A 19,900-nucleotide genomic window follows, 5' to 3' on the forward strand; every position below is an offset into this window, starting at 1 on the left:
TGCACTGTGCCGTCCTTTGCTATTTCACAGCGTGCGGCATATGTAACGGATGAAATGAATCTTTTATTCTGCTTCCAAACAGTGTTTACTAACCGCTTCTCATGCAGCTTCGCCAAAATAGCTTCACACTGGTAATGCGTCCCTGCTACGACAGCTGTGATGTTGGAAACGCCACGCCGTGCCGCCCCATGGAAACACACACACACACACGCTCGCTCGCTCGCTCTCTCTCTCACCCACTGCATGCTCGGTACGAGGTTCCCAGAATTATTTGATCTTCCGTACTTTTTGTTTCCCTACCAGCGACTCTTAAATGCATCGCAGTCCACTCACACGACCGCTTTGCTTTCGACAATTTTACAGCGGCTCATCGACATTCTTTTTTTCACCTCCACAAGTATTCTTCTTCTTCTTGGTTTTTTCGGTAAAGTCACGTAGAAGGGAAGTAATACAATAATGAAAATAAAACAAAACAATTCTCACGACGTTTCGGCCACAACGCAAGCAGCCGTCTTCAGGTAAAAAAAAAAACCAAGAAGATGAATTCCTGCAGTCACGAAAGCTTTAAATCGAAATATACTCCGCAAGTATTCCTTATCATCTTTTTTTTTCATCAGCACTAAATGTTCTTCTTGCGTGAGCTTGGCCCATATCTCATTGTGCCCTTACTTCTTTCATCTTCTTGACAATTTCAAAAAAGCTGTGTGCTTTAGAATGTTCCACATCTTCCCTCAAAACCTGATTCCATTGCAAAAAAAGGTAAGTCAAAAGTGCGTGTGTTAATGTTACAATGGACGATGTTTAAAAAGTTGTTGTTGGTGCAAAATGTGTTTTTTGTATTTTTTTGTTGTCGCAATGAATTGAAACTATGAAGTGAAAAGAATTAATCAAACTTGTCAAGCTTATGTTGTGATCCTATTGAGATATTCCCTTTACTCAGTTCACTATACTTCCCAGCTTTTGTGTATGCCTCCTATTGCTCTTACACTAACAATCCACCTGGTAACACTTTCCATAATAACAATATTAACCTCTGCTTGTGCTGTAAATATCATTCTCGTAAATTGAATCACGTAATCCACAATTACCACCTCTACATATTTGGTCCTTCTCCCTAAATCTATTTTAATTAATATGCTGATGCAATTTCTGGTCACGCATATTTGTAATGCCCCAGATGTTTAAACAATAAATTACGCATATGACAATTTAACCGTAATGGAGACGATATGACCCTAATTAACAGGGTTATAGGTTATTTGGCTCATTCAATTGCCAGAGCACAGACTCCTGATCAATTCAGTTATATTGATACAGCGATCCAAATTAAACTAAATACTACGGAACGACACGACGCAGTCAAGAAATACAACATTGCACCCACTCAGACATAATAAATATGCAACACAAAAATGGGCCAAAACATAATGTTCCCCAAGCAGGTCTAAAAAGACGACGTGGTCAAATATCCTAAATATATATTTTTACGCTTTATCATGACAGAAGATGGCCTGCATATTAATGGCTTTGGGTCACACTTATTTAACACCAGAATGATAAAATTAGACATTTTTTTTTATGCAATTAGCACTGCAATTCCCAATGTTACTTGTGATATTTGGGTATTATATGAATCTACTTGTCTTACCAATATCAATATTGAAGACAAATTTGGTGGCAGGTAATGTATGCGAGGAATGTAGTTTGCCACTTAAATACACATTTTTAATGTTTACAAATACTTTATTGAATTAAATGCAATACTGTCAGTTTTGTCTGTTATCCCAGATCAGGCTGTGGTCATAGGTAACTAGGCAATGTCTAACGGTATTATCAGTGCATATACAATTGACTTATTTATTATGAATATCTTTCATTGAATACCTTTATATAGTTTGGCAATGTGTGTACATTTATTGACTAGAAAGCACATTTTGTGTTGTTGAGGTCATCCTTTATCCATCCTACATTCTCAAATCAATTGGACATGATGTTTGCACATAAAAATCAGGTGGCTCTTCGGACCATGTATTTATTTTTCATTAGCACAATGTTTGCTGAGGAAAAAAACTAGAATTGACTATCAGGCCTCGATAGAGCCTGTAGCCGTGTTCCATCAGCGTGATGGATTTTGCTTTTTAAAAAGCACATGGGCCTAAAGCAACTGCAAGGTACAGCGAGATGCAAAAGCACCCCGAGCAAGTGAGCTATTCATAGGTCACGGAAGCTCATCTGGCTTGATTGAAATTAAATAGATGTATGTGAAACATTAAAAAAAACAGTTATCTTTATTCATCCATAATACAGTAGCTGGTTTTGAGCACGTCCGTTTTTATTTTTAAGTAGCGCATCCTCACATTACACTGGTGGGGAGGTGATGTAAAATGTTAAACACATCGCATTATGTATGACTAACGAAATAAAACTTTATGAATGTAGGTACATCAATAGGGCAGAGGATGTTGCATTAACCTCCTTCCTCACCGCCCCCATCCCACCCCAATTATTATTCCGATTGTACTATGCTATTGATATCGTATCACATGACCAAGAATCCATTCGGACCTCTCCCAGAGCAACGCGCACGCCTTAGTGGTAAAGAACGGCGCATGGAAGCGGATATCACGCAGCGACCTCTGACACCCCTTCAAGTGACCTTTCATCCGCAATGTTTGGGGGGGAACATTTTTTTCCCTCCACATTTTTCCACGCCATTGAGAGAAATGTCTGTCGCATGACAGTCAAACTGGAAATGGTAATTCCCGTAGCTGGAATTTAGCCAAACCAAGTGTGGAACAATATTTAATGTGACGGATCGGGGGAGGGGGGGGGGGTGTTTCTTGTACAGTAATTTTTGACCAGAATAAGACCATCAACTATCTATACTTAAGATAACCGCGTTTAAATACATGTGGCTGCCTAGATTCGAATCCAGGATCTCAGCGACGCCCAGCTTGGTTGCTCTGAACTCCGAGCCACATGGCCACGTCGTTGGAAAATGATTCTGCTTTGTAGAAAGCTGAATAAGAAAATCGGTGTAATAGAGTCCAACAGTTACATCAAATAAATAATCGTGCTCGCAGAGTCCACGAATATTATTAGCATCACGATTTTACAATGTTTTACACCGGTTTTTTTTATTGAGCATGGCAAACCCTTTTCCCACTCACGGGTCGTTTTATTTTTTGGCTTGTCGCACTTCTGCGGCCGTGCTCCAAATGTATCGGCCATTCGCGATCGACCGCGAGATTCCTCGCGATGATGTTGATGATGCTGCTGCTGCTGCTGCCGCGGAAGAACAACGCTCGGTGCCGTCTTGACCCCTCCACCCCACCTTGTCTCCCAAGCGGCCCATCGCGGGTCCCCGGGTCACGCGGGGTTGCCAGCCTTCAGTGAGGAGGCAGAAAACTTCAGCCGCGCCCACGATTTTGTGTGCGGTTGAAGTACTGTACTGTACACAGCTATACTTTTATTGGGGGGGGGGGAGCATGGGATAGAGTGGTGAGCGCACTGGGTTATGAACCAAATGACCTGATCTTCTTGGTTCTTTCGGTAAAGTCACGTAGAAGGGAAATAATAAAATAATAAAAAATAAACATAAAATTATTTTATAAAATAATTTTATTATGTTATATTGTTATTATTTTATTATTGCTAAGACATAATTATTTTTTACAATTATTTTATTTTGTTTTATTTTTATTATTTTATTATTTCCCTTCTACGTGACTTTACCGAAAAAACCAAGAAGATGAATCCCTGCAGTCACGAAAGCTTTAAATCGAAATCAAACGACCTGAGTTTATTCCCAAACACGGCCACCCCTAGACCCCCACCTTCACCAAACCCGCACTGACCAGCGTGGTGAAGTATGATCAAACAACCCCCATTGCTGACATGTCATCGGGAGGCCTTCATCCAGCAGTGTATTGACAAAAGTCTGAACATTTGTTATTTAACATTTTTTTTATAATGCTATCTGCTTTTTAATGGCCATTTTGGTTCATGACTATTCCTGCTGTTGTCTTTCTATCACGATATTCTTGACCCCAATTGCTACCCAGATTGCAGCACAAGCAGTGCCCGGTTTCATGAGGTTTATTCGTTTATAAACTCAATGAAAGAAGGTTCTAAGACATCAAAGCAATGTTAATGCACATTGTGTTGTTTTATTACCCATTTCTTTCAAAAGTCTAGGCCATTTTAATTGCAATTACAATTAATTGTAATTATGATTGTACAATTTTACTACGGTTAGCGTCACATTATACACGCGCAGTAATGTTACGTTTTTTCCCTTCATCAGAGTAAAATAGCTAGCCCGGGTTTTCCACAGAGCCAAATCATGGAGTGGTGAGTGGTCAATGAATGTAATGTGACTTTCATGGAGAGCTATTAATCATTTATTCAAATGTGTGTGCGCTGCACCGAACAACTATCCATCATTCGATTAGTTACCTAAGCTCTCTCTGATGTGGGCTGCCTGAAAAATGTGGAATGGCTCATTTTGTCAATCACCTGTGAGTTAAATGCATCCCTTGAACGGTAATGCAATCTCACCAGTATTATTTATCATCCTTTGGATAAAGGCATTGTTACTCGAGTGAGTGCATTCTGACACTAAAAACGCAGCCCCAAAGCTTGTCTGGGTAATCAGCTGTGAAACGACATGTGTGGTCATCATTTCCACGGCCGTTGTGAAATACAGGGTCACATTGTACTTACTTTGGAAACCACTTTGTTCAGTTGCGCGAATTGATAATTGAAATGGGCAGTTTTTTTTGTGAAGCCTATTAATTTTAATAGTAATTGGCTTGAGCAATGTCAGGGTTTAGCTTGTAGCACAATGACAGAATTGGGACATCATGTTGTCCTATTCGTTTTCAGCATAATTGCAGCCCTTGTGGTGTTTTAGCCATTTCAGTTTGTTTTTTAATCCTGATTCAGTGATGCAAATCTAATAACAATCTATGAATGCTATGAAGACATTAAGTAATGGTTAGTTTCTGCAAGGGGTTTTGGGTTGGTGTTGAAATGAATATGCAAGTAAATAAATCACCCGGATCAAGTATCCAGGTGCACGTTTTAAAATCATTGCACTTGTGTAGGAGTTTTGGCGGTGCAGGCAATGTGGCATGTACGCTGCTACCCATTGTGCAAGCTATATCTGCTTGCTGACATTTAAATTAATAATGTTAAACACAAATTTATTACTGACATTTTGTTAAGGCACCATTGATCACCGGGCTAATTCTACTCCTCATTGATCATTTTTAATTGGTTGGTTTTGTAGATGATTGAACGTCATTTTGCAAAAACAGATATTTTCCCATTCGGCAGGGAATCTATCATCATCAGCAGCAGCCATGATTAACCCACTGCTGGATGAGGGTCTCCCCTAATCTGCCATCTCCCGTGATTCTGTGATGTATTGATCCATTGAGCCCCTGCAAAGACAAAGACAAAGATCCCTCGTATAGCCTTAACAGACTGTCGGGGCAAGTGCTGTTAACGAGCTCCTATGAAGGCCAGAGCGGCACACAAGGGGGTGGGTGGCCAGCACCACACCCGGCCGCCTTTGTCTCCCTCGTGGCGATGTTTTTACACACTGCACCAGGTACTCATTTGAGGCCGAGTCGACCTAGTGGAGGCCCAGAACCGGTTCAGAAAATCTCACTGGTATTGGCCGTGAGCGGGAATCGAACCCGGGTCACCAGGATCATAGAGCAGCGTGCTACCCGCGACACTGAGCCCCTGCGCACACACACGCGTGCACGCATGCACCGATGTTATTGCTCCATCTCCTCTTGAACGTCCATCAGTCAGTTACCAATCTGTCATTATTCTTGACCATTGGTCATCGTCCCTAAAAGCGAAGTGGCCTGCACAGGGAAACACGGCGTCATTCGTTGAAATTCATGCACCGCCATTCGGACCGCAATGCTGATGGCTGCTTGGTTAGCTTTGCTGAGTAGTGGCTATGTGGAGTAGTGTACTCTACAGATGGCATTGCGGCTATGTGGACTCATGTTGATCAATGCTTTTGAAAAAGTGGAGGTAGGAAGGGAGTGATTCCTTGTCTAACGACCTCCAAAAAATCACTGGGAGACGTTTCATTCAGCAGTGGATTGATAAAGGGCTGTATTATATGATTATAGTTATGCATTTATATATAATGTAAATAATCTACTACACTATAGAGATGGAGACAGCTTTTGGAGGCCTTCATCCACCAGTAGATTTATTCGTTATTTACCGCTGATGTCGATATTGAATGGTCAGCAATTCACGTGACTACTCACGTAGGCTGCCTGTCCAAAAGCTAGAGGGAGTTCATGGTCCAACATCTAATTCATAACCATTACCCAAGCAGGAACAATATTACAATGTGGTTTGGAGTTTCACTTGTTGAGCTTTAGGAGTAGGTCAATACGGTGTGATGATATGTTATAATGAGGGCAAGACCTTTTTAAAAAATATCTTGTTTCCACTCTTTCTTGCAGAACTTTTGTAGGTTAAGCCATAGTTTAAATCTTAGCAACCTTGGATAATACTTGTAATTTATTATAACGCATTTTGGAAAACTTTGAACATTTTTGGTGGGACAACGTTGAAGTGGAAAGAGGGAAGTAATCCGTAAATTGGCGTGTCCACTTTAGATTGTATAAAAACCCTTGCAGTGTAAGCGTTTTGTGGCCATTAACATATGACTTAATAACTGAGTTAACATGTAAATGGACGCTTTTAAATGTAATGTGATTTTTTTTATTTTGACAATCGTACATGTTTCTATGAAAATGTGATATCATAGCTTCAAACTTGATAATTGTTTTTTTACCCTTCTATCTGGCAACAAAACTGACACCTTTTTTACAAGGAGTCATGTTTGCATAGACCACAATACCTGCAGTCATAATGCAAACAGAAAACATAACTCTGATAATATATGCACTGTCCTTGACAAGCAATCATCATCAGGTGTGAAAACCACAGCAAAGTTTCTTGCTCGCGTTGCATTCGAAACGTCGTGAGAATTTTATTGTTAAATTTTTATTAATTTATTATTTCCCTTCTACGTGACTTTACCGAAAGAACCAAGAATATGACATTTTGAATTAAAGTTACGAATAAAATTCACACCCAGAGTCTTCATTCAATGTCACGGCTCATTGACAGTTGCAATGAATATTTCGGGGTGTGATGACACGTTTTGTTAGTCACCACGTAACAACTTTAAAAATGCCCACGTTACATGCGGTGTCCATACAACACGTTTATTCATGGAAACCTTTTCTTTATTCGTGTGTGACTCGAAACTAAATGTTCATGCGGGCCTACATGTTGGCGATATGAACGCATCCAACCTTCCTAAAGCTGTGCTGAGATCGTTTGACGTACATTTAAACGGTGTTCTTGTAAGAGCACAATCGTCGTCAGCACGGCAGAGGCTCCTCTTGAGTTGAGGAGCATTCGTTTCCAGCCGATGTTCGAAAACAATTGGTCGCAAAAGAAAATACTTTCTTTTGTTCATTTAAGATAGTATCATTGACAAAGCGGTGGGAGGTTTTTTCCGGCATAAAAAGCGACAGTTTGAGTGTTCTAGTAATGAAATGTGAACACCCGTACTGGAACTTTTTTGTTGTTGTATCTTGTGTTGTAGAAGTTCCATTGTTAAAGCTCTTTGTATGTTGTAATGAGTTTGCTTATTGAATTCTGCAATGTGGTGGCGGGGGGGGGAGCACATTGCTTGGAGTGCCATCCGATGTCACACCAAACACATTGCATTAGCCTCACAACAACACTGCCGCTGCACATTTCTAAATTCCAGGCATTGGCAACACCGCTGTCAATGTGTGGCAGCATTATTCTGTTGGGGGTTGTCTCTGTTCACCGGGAAAAAGATCGCGGGTGACTTGCCAGCCTCTGTTTTGCGATTCCCTATCCTCTTTCATGGCATCCGTCATCTTGTGTCTGTGTCACAGTGGTAGACATAGGACCTCCTCCTTGCACGGGGAATGTAGGAATATTCCCTCAATCCTAAAGGCCATGCGACACCCGGGTGCACTGCCACTGTTGTACAGCTTCAAAGTCAGAATCAGGCAGCGTTTCAGCCGCTGTGAAGGCTGCGTGCTGATCCATAGCCACCTTGTGAGCTGCACGCTCGTATCCACTGCTGGATGACAACGTCCCCAATGTCGTGCAAGCTGTGGGGGTTATTTAACCATATTTCACCACGACGAGCAGAGGAGGTGGGTGAAGTGGTGGTGGTGGATGCACACCAGGAGCTGGTGTGCATATCACTTGACACCTGTCTGGCTTGGAATTGGACTCGGATTGTGCGATGCGCCAATCGCTGCACTCACCACTCCTCCAATATTACACGTACGCTGCGGAAAACGTTTAGTACGGCGTCCACACGCGTGTTGCGTCCGTGATTGCTTGGAATAAATGATAGCACGAGGCTATGTGCTGCGTAAGGTGTCATGTACGAGTGTCCTTGCTCGTGTAAGGGATCGTGTAAGGGCACACGCGTGCCCCTTCCATGTGTAGAAGCCTGCATAATTGCTTTCCTTTAGAGGCACAGATGCATTGCGAATCTATGAAGTTGAGTTAATTTTTCATGTTTGTTTGTTGAGATTTGTGTGTGTGTGTGTGTTCAGAGAGGAGATTTTCCTAAATGGATTGCTTTGCCAAGCCTCTTGTTAAATACCTTTATGAGTAGGGATTATATGAAGAAAAACACATTACAATATATGAAATAACAATCACATGCTTTATGTTCATTTACAAAGCTGACAATATGTCAGCTATTAGAGCAAAGTGATGATGGCTTAATTAAGATTGCTGCTGTAAAGCATTGCATTAAAAGGCTAAATAGGCCATGTGGTGTCAATATATGTTCTTAATTTACGTGTAGGTGGGGACAGTGCTATAAAAGATGCATTGGCATTGATTTTTAACTGACATTTACTGGTATTGTGATTAAAAAGATGTAAAATCAATAAGTATTTGTCATGTGCAGATATTTTCCTTTGAGTCATATGCGTTAAGTACAAAGATATTGGCATCTTGGACAAACAAATGTTGTTATGTACATTTAAATTATCCACCACATTTGGATATAATGTCACTGTTTGTTTTCAATGCCAAGGTCTGGGTAGTTAACATTTCGGCCAGGTTTTAATCATCTTGTCATTTCACCTTGGGGCTAAAATAAACACATACATCCTAAGCCCGTTGGCAGATCGCTTGCATTGTGGTAGAGTACAATCATTCCCTCCACTTATTACCAACCCGGGAAACAATTTTACATTTTTACAAAGGGCGACAAAATACATCTTCACTTTTATACGATGAAGTGTTAAGGCGTGCTGTATGTTAAAGATGTAATGATAGCATAACGAATAAACCGTTTTGAAAACATATCACAACATTACATACATCAATAAATATTTTTTTATGCAATTTCTTAAACAATGAAGATTACATTTATGATTATTGCTATTCATTGGGTTCCACATTCTCCTCCTAGTAACACGTAATGAATGTTTTTTTAACCAACACAGCTATCTTATCTTGACTGTGGGTGGATATATTTGAAGATATAGGTCAATGGCATTAAAAATGCAAAGTTACAATATTTACCGTAATTGATATGCAAATTGTATTCTATTCAAGAAATGTGGTCATGTATAAATAAAGTAGTTTAATCATTTCATCACAATAAATTTACATAAAAACAATGAAAAAAATATTAGGTGTCACCAATTCATTGCTTTTGAAATGAAACCTCATGTATTGCTGTTTCATGTTATGAAAATAAATAAACAATTCGCCTTCACACTAACATTTAAATCTATTCACGGAACGTTTGTAGGTATCTGAATAGACTTAAAAGATCACGTCGATTTTGTGTATAATTGTTCTAAAATTTAACAATTGATATTTTAGAAGTAGATTTTCCATTTTTGCACGAGACTTAAAAAATGCAGACGCAAATATTGGATCCATAGAAAATTCGTGGGTACACAAGAATGCAGAAAAACCTAACGCCATTAAATGTGTGCTTTTAATAACGCCCAAAAAAATATTGAGTGCTGTCTGAACCAGTCCTGGGCCCCTCCTCATTGACAATCGCGATAAAATATGGTCCAGAAACTTAATTGACTTATACAGCATGGGGAAGCCTTCATCCAGCAGTGGTTTGATAAATAGTGGATATTTATTTAAATTGTAAAATGTACATTTCCTAATACATGAATACATAGCCATTGAACCTATGTGAACGTGATAGATTATGTACATGATGAATTGATCGCAAATGATACTCTCCTTACACCAATACAGCATGCGCTGCATCAAAAATCCGTTTACGGATTAATGGTTTCAATAACTCCCATTCTTCTTAGAGTTGAACACACCAGTCATAGGACATATGGGGAGCCAAATAGTAACTGGTGTGGTGTGTGAACATCGCCACTGGGGAGACAAATGCGGCCGGGCGTGGTGAATCCAAGTCCCGGGCGAAGCCGGGTAGCAAAGCTAGTATGTATATAAAAAGTAGTTCTTAAATATTATATAGGGACAAATCATACACGTGAAAAAAAAATGGGGATAACTATGTATGTGTAGAGTTTACTTTCATAAATGGCACAAGACCCAGAAAGAGGAGCGATTCAATGGCGATGTGCACCAGGGCCACTAATGAGAAGTGTCCTCGAGGCCTGTACCTCACCGCCTGAGCCTACTAAGGAATTAATTATCTGTGAAACTGACTTGCAGCAATTTCTAAAGTGGCCATTTGCAAACAGCCCACGATTTATGTCCATAAACCGATTATTAGAATGTGGCGTCTGTTTTTATTTTCAGGCCTTGCTACTATATCGTATGTTTGATGCATTGTAGAACAAATCATGATGGTAATGGTGCCAGCAAAAGTGAAGAGAATTAAAAGTGTACGCTGATGCACTAATGCATAAGCAGGTATTCAATTACAAGTAATGGCTATATTATTATTACTAGCCTTGCTCAATCCTCTGCTGGATGAAAGCCTCTCCAAGCTATCGCCATCTTTCACAATCCTGCGATAGATAAGCAAGTGTTCAATTACAAATATTCCGTAAATTTAGTTAAATCTTAGTGGAACCACATACAGCTGCATTGCAAGATGGATAATTTATTAACACGTCTATCTGTTTGCCAATTAGCTTTTAAATAATTCCAGCTGTCATGCCTGAAACTCCCAATCAGCGCACTTCAAACAGGATTTGCAAACACAACGTGCATATTTCGATTGAAAGCTTTCGTGACTGCAGGGAATCATCTTCTTGGTTCTTTCGGTAAAGTCACGTAGAATTTATTATGTTTTATTTTTATTATTTTATTATTTCCATTCTACGCGACTTTACCGAAAGAACCAAGAAGACAGCGTGCATAGCTATTCTGACTGAGATTGCGTGTAATTGTCAAAGAAGCTGCAAGAAAATGTCCTCACATTTCTTCTTGCCTTTAACAGTGCAACTCAGGGACACAATTTTCATTATTTGCTACCTTTTTCGCTACGGAATAATGAGGCATTCACAACAGATGGTATTGTGATCGTTGCTAGAATATCCTCGAGGCAGAAGGAGGAAACACGCTCACGAGGTAGCGCACCGTAGAGATGGAGCAATGAAATCAGCTCATGCATGGGAAGTGTTGCATTGCAAGACTCTGAGACATGGAAATGGTTTGGAAAGGCCTTTATCAAGCAGTGCATTGTCATTGCTGATAATGATGATGACTGCAGTAGTCACGTGACCATTAGCACGGTGCAAAAAAGTTCAACATGGATGCATACGTAACACGCTTCCCTCGCGTTTTCTAAAAAGAACATTCACCGCACGATGTAATATATTTTTTTCTCTCCTGATGACGATTACTTGCGTCGCGATCTAAACGTCGTGGTATTTTTATTATTTTTTATTCACTTTATTTTGTTATTATTGTTATTATTTTTTATATCTACGTGACGTTACCAAAAGACCAAAAGAATATGAATTCCTGCAGTCACGAAAGCTTTAAGTCAAGATGTAATTTTCTCTCAACAGTTGATATGTATATTCTTGGTTCTTTCGGTAAAGTCACGTAGAAGGGAAATAATACAAATAAAACATAATATAAATTCTCACGACGTTTCGATTGCAACACAATCATCATCAGGTGTGAAAACTACAGAAAGAAAATGTTAGCTGAAACTAAAATTTCAGCTAAAATTTTCTTGCAGTAGTTTTTTAGCTGAAGCTAAAATTTCAGCTATAATATTTTTTGCTGTAGTTTTCTCTTTGTAACTTATGTATAGGTCATCACAGTTTGGAGAATATTGATGTGCAACAGGGCACTTTATAGTCTTATGGTGGATTGCTGCTATTATGGAATCGTCAATTGATAGGTCATGAAATGTTGGATCTGTCAGGATGTTTTGGAGTCTATTGAGGTTTAACAACTGTCCAAAGGGGATTTGGGTTATTTTTGTTTTGTGTGAATGTACTCTTTCAATGCTAATAATGTTCCGTATATAATACAGACTAGAATATTTTCAGATTAGTACACTTCAAACCAATGTTCATTATGAGCACATGGTATCGTTTGAGTAGTGTGTATTTTGTAAAGTATGTTTAATTTTGCGTCTATTGTTATAATTAGCTTAAATAAATTAATTCTGGTTTCCAAACCTGTTAGTTAATAAGTATTGGCAAGGTGACAATTTGGGAGCTGGAGGTGATGGTTTTGCTGTCGAAGAAATGCAATTTCCAGATAAATAAATAAATCACTGACACTTACACAATCACATTTCCTAAATTATAATTCCTAATTGTGTTCATGATTTTTTTTTATTACATGCAAATTGTTACGTTGTAGAATTGTTTTCCAGATGTGGTTTATGTTGTTAAAAAAAAAATTGGTGTTCTAACATAAAGTGTAAATGGTAACATTTAATTATTTAAGATTATATTTTTCCTAATTTATTTAGCTAATTGTACTTTTGTAATATTAGCCAAACTTAAAACATTTTTTTTCTTTCAACACAGCAAAAATACCGTAATTTTATTATTATTATAATGCTTCTCACGAAGTCTGAACTCTTTTTCAGAAGGATCTTGCAAGTTTTTGCAGTAGGGTGCGATGCTACTCTCTGTAATTCCATTTGAATAACTTCAGCATTGGGATGTTTGGCCAACACTAGTTAGATTGTTGGTTTTTTTTATATACATTATATATGTGTATTGTACTCCTACAAAGTTATTCTGAAACATACAACATGGGCAAGTATATGTCAATGTGTCAGCAGCCCTCTTTCAGATTATAATGCATGTGAAAAACATCATGCAATTAAATAAATACATCATTTGATTTAAGTATTGACATTAGGTGCCTTTCATCTTTCGATACCAAATATCCCCATGCAACGACTTTATTAGCTTTAAAACCGCACAAAGGGAGCGTGATTATCACGACGTTTCGATTGCAACACAAGCAATCATCATCAGGTTTTCTTTTTATTATTTTATTATTTCCCTTCTACGTGACTTTACCGAAACAACCAAGAATATGAATCCCTGCAGTCACGAAAGCTTAAAATCGAAATACAACAGGAGTTAAGACGTTCAAACACCAAATAGAAACCTTTTGCAAGGAATCAAGTCTGCATTAACTGCACGTACTTGTGGTGAACATGCAAACAAACATGCTCTGATAATATATGTATTAAATTTCGATTTGAAGCTTTCGTGACTGCAGGGATTCATCTTCTTGGTTCTTTCGGTAAAGTCATGTGACTTTACCGAAAGAACCAAGAAGATGAATATATGTATTGTCTTTGAAACTGATTGGTCTACACCAGAGACAGCCTTCTTTAGGGCCTAGTTTCACCAGTGTCAGATCAGAGAACGCCGAACAACGCAGTACTCAGTGTTCATGGTTTCTCCAATTCACGCTAAACTAAAAAATGTTGTTTTATTTTACCAGGCAAGGCCAACTGGGCTCTTTTTCAGAAGCGACCTGGCCACAATTAATAGCTCAACCAAGTGGCTTATCATGTGGAAATGTAGAGCAGCAAAATACGCGAATACGCGCGCTGCTAAATGGGGAGGAAAAATCCGGAGGACCCGGAGAAAAATCCACGCAACCACGTGGGAGGGAGAGACACGCAAACCCCAAATATACAGCAGCAGGTGTCAGGGTCGGAGATCAAACCCATGACCTGCTGTCTACGAGGCTGTCACTGTCCTAGCTACAGGCTTACAAGGGTCAGGGCTGTCCCAACGTGGCCTCATGCAGAGGATTTCACAAACAAGCGTAAAAAAAGCGCACACAGTGATTTTTGGCATATTGTTTGTTGGGTAAGCATAGAGGATGTGTTTGGAATTGAAGAACATCTTCATTTGTTTACGGTCCACGAGGAAACAAATAAGGCTGGTGGAACAACACCTTTAATGGTTATATATATATAACTGATCGTTGTCGATTGTATAGACAGAAAGTGTAAAGATTTGACGTTTCATGATGAATGTTATGCAACTAGATGTAGATTTTTCTAAATATTTTGCAATGTACCTATTTTGTTCCAGCTATTTATAAAACCTTATGTACGTGAATCCCATTGCAAATCTGTATTTAAGAGAGTAGAGTGAGATATACATATATTTGGTGTGATCTATTTAACTTTTTTTTCTATCTGTGATTTCATATCTCCCTTTTTCACCACAAATGACAAAAATGATTGGACTTTTTTTCCGGTTCTCATTGCTAGTATTGCATTAATTTTACTTTGCATTCAGTGATGCATCTCCTACAGGTAAGTGGAAAGAGCTGGAACGGTGACCTAATATAAAAATATTGTCTTTTCCATATTCATAAGGCCTTCTCATCTACCCCGTGCGCTTAAGTATACCTTTGGCAGGTTCTGTCAAAATAAAACACGGTAAATGCCTCGGTGGCTTTTGTGAGCAGATGTATTATGTCATGCATTCATTATCTGAAAATATAAACCCTTGAATGCATAACCAAATCAACGTTTAAATAAATATAACAGAGGTTTTCTTTTTTTGAACGCTGCATTTTTCACTGAAACACGTTGTTCAGATGTGGTGAGACAGGAATGAAAAAACAAACCCTTGACCTTTTCATCTCCCGACGTAAACATGCAATTCAAGAATTTAGCTAAATACCATTTTTTTTAAATAACCAACCTTTAAATATGTATCAGTTTATATACAAATGCTATGTACGTATATACACAAGTCATGTTGGTTGTATTTTACCAACCAATGACCAAATCAGCTGGGAATGCACCTAATCTCATCCAAGCTAAGCAGGTGTGAGCCTGAGTAGCGTTTGCATGGGTGACCACCAAGCATAGAGCAGTTATTAGAGGCTCTTGGGAGACCTAATCTAGAGGAAGACCTAACAGAAAATGGGCTTGATGAAATAAGAGATTGATGCCAGAAAGATGTGGCCACTACCTGAGCATATTGGCACAAGACAGAGAGGAAAGTGGAAACGACAAATGACGAAATCTTGATTTGAGGCTTTCGTGACTGCAGGAATCCATACTCTTTGGTTCTTTCGGTAGAGTCACGTGGGTAGAAAATAAAATAAATCACGACGTTTCGGGCGCAACACAAGCGTCCGTCATCAGGTGGGAAAGCATGGTCTGCTGCTGAGGCAGACTGTTTTAAACAGACTGAAAGCATGGTCTGCTGCTGAGGCAGACTGTTTTAAACAGCAGACTATGCTTCCCCACCTGATGACGGACGCTTGTGTTGCGCCCGAAACGTCGTGATTTAATTTATTTTATTTTATACCCACGTGACTTTTCCGAAAGAACCAAAGAGTATAAATGACGAAATGTGCAATGGACACCTCCAGGCTACCTACTCATGGATTGTGATGACGATGATGACGATGATGAAAGGCTTTTGTGGGAATTTGTTGGTAGGCCGATGAGGACAGTGCAGCAAAAAATACATTATTGTACTGTACTTCTGTGCTCCCTACCTTCACCTCACCCCCACACCGTGATCCACAGTGCTCTTGGCTTGCCATGCCACAGCGCTACATAAATGATCGTTAATATGAGTGGGGTGGTCCCTCTGCAGACCTGCAGTGTGATGGTGTATTTAGTTTTACTTGCGCAGATGTATGTATTCGTCTTAGCAGTAAAATAAATCGCAAGCCCTCATTTATGCTTCAGCTTCTAAAGACTTTCATCTCGGAAATTATTTCGTAGTTAGTCATTTTTTTATTTGACAAATTGCAAAACGTGACACTAATACACAATAGCCTACACTGACGTTGGTTGCACAACCTTGCGCTGGGAGATTTCTTTGAGAACCTCAGAGAGCCATGCAATATGACCGCACGTTTTTAATATGTGCTTTAGCGAGCATCTTATATTTGTTGCCAATTGAAGGTAGTTTTGCAATTTGTTCACTTTACTCAATATAGATTTTCAGTTAGTTAATGTTACTGAAATGGTAATATACACACATATAATTTAAAATAATTAACAGTTTTCATACGTAAGCTTTTACCATTACCTTTTAACTGTGCAATTAATCATACTTACCAAAAAGCCAGCAGACATTGCACACATCGATTAATGTCATGTTGGAACATACACATGCAGCCTAATGCATTAAGTAATGTCATGTTTGAGCTAATGCTGATGATGTACATTTCACACATGATATAACTAAAATAGGACTCATCATCTGTTAAGAATTGCAGGGTATGAAAATTAGATGTACTTTAAATAAATAAATGCACACAGTAAACTGTTATTTTTATTTATTCCTTATTTATTTGAAGCTTTCGTGACTGCAGGAATCCATACCCTTTGGTTCTTTCGGTAAAGTCACGTGGGTAGAAAAATAATCGATCACGACGTTTCGATCGCAACACAAGCAACCGTCATCAGGTGGGACGACACTTTCTGCCCTGCCTCCTGCCCTGCCTCCCCCCCCCCTTCTCTCCCCCCTTCCCTGTAGCCGATCTCTTAAGTGCTGCTGCGGGGTCCACTTTTTGCCCCGCCTCCTTCCCCCCCACTTCTCTCCCCCCCCTACTGCCGAGGCCTACTACACACTACACTATATACTATACACTACACTATACACTACACTATACACTACACTACTATACACTACACACTACACTATACACTATACTATACACTACACTATATACTATACACTACACTATACACTACACTATACACTACACTACACACTACACTACTACACAACTACACACTATACACTACACTATACACTACACTATACACTACACACTACACTATACACTACACTACTATACACTACACTACACACTACACTATACACTACACACTACACTATACACTACACTGCACTATACACTACACTCTACACTACACTCTACACTACACTATACACTATGCACCTGTACACTACACTATACACTACACTATACACTACACTATACACTACACTACACTATACACTACATTATACACTACACGACACACTACACTATATAACCTCATGCCACGGCAGATCTCTCGCCTACTTCAGCAGTTTTGTCTTGCTGTGGTTGTCCCACCTGATGACGATTGCCTGTGTTGCGATCGAAACGTCGTGATCTATTATTTTTCTACCTACGTGACCTTATCGAAAGAACCAAAGAGTATGAATATATTCCTTCAATGGTATTTATATTTTGTACATTATGTCAATATTGACATGAAAGAGACTCACGAATGAACACTTTTAAATAGCGCAGATTACTCTAACATATATATTCCTGTTGTCTGTGGTACACAAACGTTTAAATTGAATCATCTTCGAGCTTTTGTTAACTAACAGTCTGTAAAATTCATGCGAAATTTTCTTTCAAACCATATTAAATTAAACGTGCTGGTCCCGATCGAAATAACCGAAAAGCTCCAGCCAGCCATTGTCATTTTGCCAGGAATTGCTGTGCAACTGTTCTAAATTGTATAAAAAGTGCCACTTCTCGGTTGTAGGAGCTGCAAAATCCACCATTGCTCAGAAACAAAATTCATAGTTCGACTATTATCTTTGTGCTTGATTGGAAAATAAGTGCCGATGGCTCTCACCCATTAAAAAAAAAGTTTCCGTCTCAGCAGAGTGTGCCTCAATTATCGGCTTCAAATTCAATACTCGTATGATTGCTGTGACGTCACTCATTGTTCACGCAGTGGCAGATGGGTAAGGTTCTATATTTGTAGAATGTAGACTTTCAAGACGCAGGACGCGAGTGTGTCATGGTTAGCACACTGGACTTTCAATCCTGAGTGTGACCATTAGAAGGATGGGGAACGTTTATACTGCTAGGAACCACCTGGTTCCACCAGCCCACAGGGGAATTATTGTGTCCGTCCGTCCGTCGTGCATCCAAAAATGGGAGGGGTCGGGCTGGGTGGAGAGGTGAGGGTGGGGAGGGGCTGGGTGGGGAGGGTGGGGCTGGCTGGGGGGTGGGAGGGGTGGGGCTGGGTGGGTAGGGGCTGGTCACCCCGTGGTGCCCTTATAAAACTCAACGTTTAACCTACTCACGCCGGCTTGTGCCCGCCCTCAGTCGGCCATATTTTCGGAATACACCACGCCGCCGTTGACCCTGACCATTGACCGAGCAAACCAACGTTCCTACCAGCTCCCTCCGCAGGAATGTGTTTTATTCCCCCCCCCCCCCCCCCAATCTCTATCCACCCAACAGTATTAATGAGGACGCCACCGTTAGCAGGTCTGCAGGTATTTCCACCTCTTCCCAAATGTCTAGTCGGTGTGGAAGAGTAGGCCAAATACCCTCTAAAGGGACTCTCTAGAGCTCCCTTTAGTGGGTACCATTTTGGATTAAGAAGACATGCCCTCATACCGTAAATATGTGTTGCAACTGGTATTTTTGTTCAATCAAGAATGTAAGCACAATTGCAGCAGAAAACCCAGGTGTAGAGTGAACATGTGGGGATTTCTTTGATGTGTGCGTGTCCTCTTTGTGTACGTTGTTTTGTGGTCCATTCGTAGGAATTTATATGGTTCAGTTCCGTTTGGTCACCGAAATCTCACGCAACCATCACGTTTTTCATCTCTATGTGTTTGGCGCCTTGCTCTTTCCCAAATCCTACAGTCCTTTGTCCGCCCTCCAGGTTTTGCTGTATTGCTGCATTTACTCAAGTCATCCTTTCAATGCCCCTCCTTCATAGGTGCCCTTTGCTGGGAGAAAAATAATATTTCTTGTGTTGTCAGCTGCAGTCTTTTTTTTCTGCTGCCCCAGCTTACAAAGATAATCTTGTCATGCTCCCTCCCCTTACGGGATGTCCTTTTGTTTATTTTTCATGCTACATTAACTATATAACTGTACGCTTTATTACATGTGATCTCAGTGAAATTGCATTTTCCCCAATATAAAACTCCGATGAATTGGATCGTCCGGAACGATTTTAGTGTTTTTTTGTTCCGAGTTAAAGCTTAAAATGTTGAACTGATTTTTATTTCAAACGTTATTTACCATTTAAAACAATTTGATTAATCAATGCATTTTTATGCTATAATATTTAAAACCCTTTTTACTTTTGAAACAATTAATATGAAAAACAACGAATGAGGACATTAGAAACAATCTATTGAAAAAATTAACAGAGACATATTTTCATATATATAAACATCACAATGATGGCTTTGTATACCAGGAGATACATTGGTAATATTTGACATGTGTTTGCAATGGCTTTATCTCATCTGAATAAGCCACATTAGCATTGGAGATATGAACACCTATCAGGGTAACAGAAATACATTATATTACTATCTCTGCTTCTTCATTGCATATCAGACGGTGAAGCTCAGCACTCAGATTAGCTTTC

The 19,900-nt window shown here is 39.6% G+C and overlaps 1 protein-coding gene across 4 annotated transcripts in view; it reads left to right on the plus strand.

Annotated features, from left to right (window-relative positions):
- Positions 1-19,900, plus strand: part of LOC144720564 (pro-neuregulin-1, membrane-bound isoform-like) — a 492,307-nt gene that overhangs the window by 429,007 nt on the left and 43,400 nt on the right. The gene's annotated exons all lie outside the window — the stretch shown is intronic.

The sequence above is a fragment of the Lampetra planeri genome, chromosome 9 (genome assembly GCF_965212315.1).
Source record: "Lampetra planeri chromosome 9, kcLamPlan1.2.h2, whole genome shotgun sequence".
Taxonomy (NCBI): Eukaryota; Metazoa; Chordata; class Hyperoartia; order Petromyzontiformes; family Petromyzontidae; genus Lampetra; species Lampetra planeri.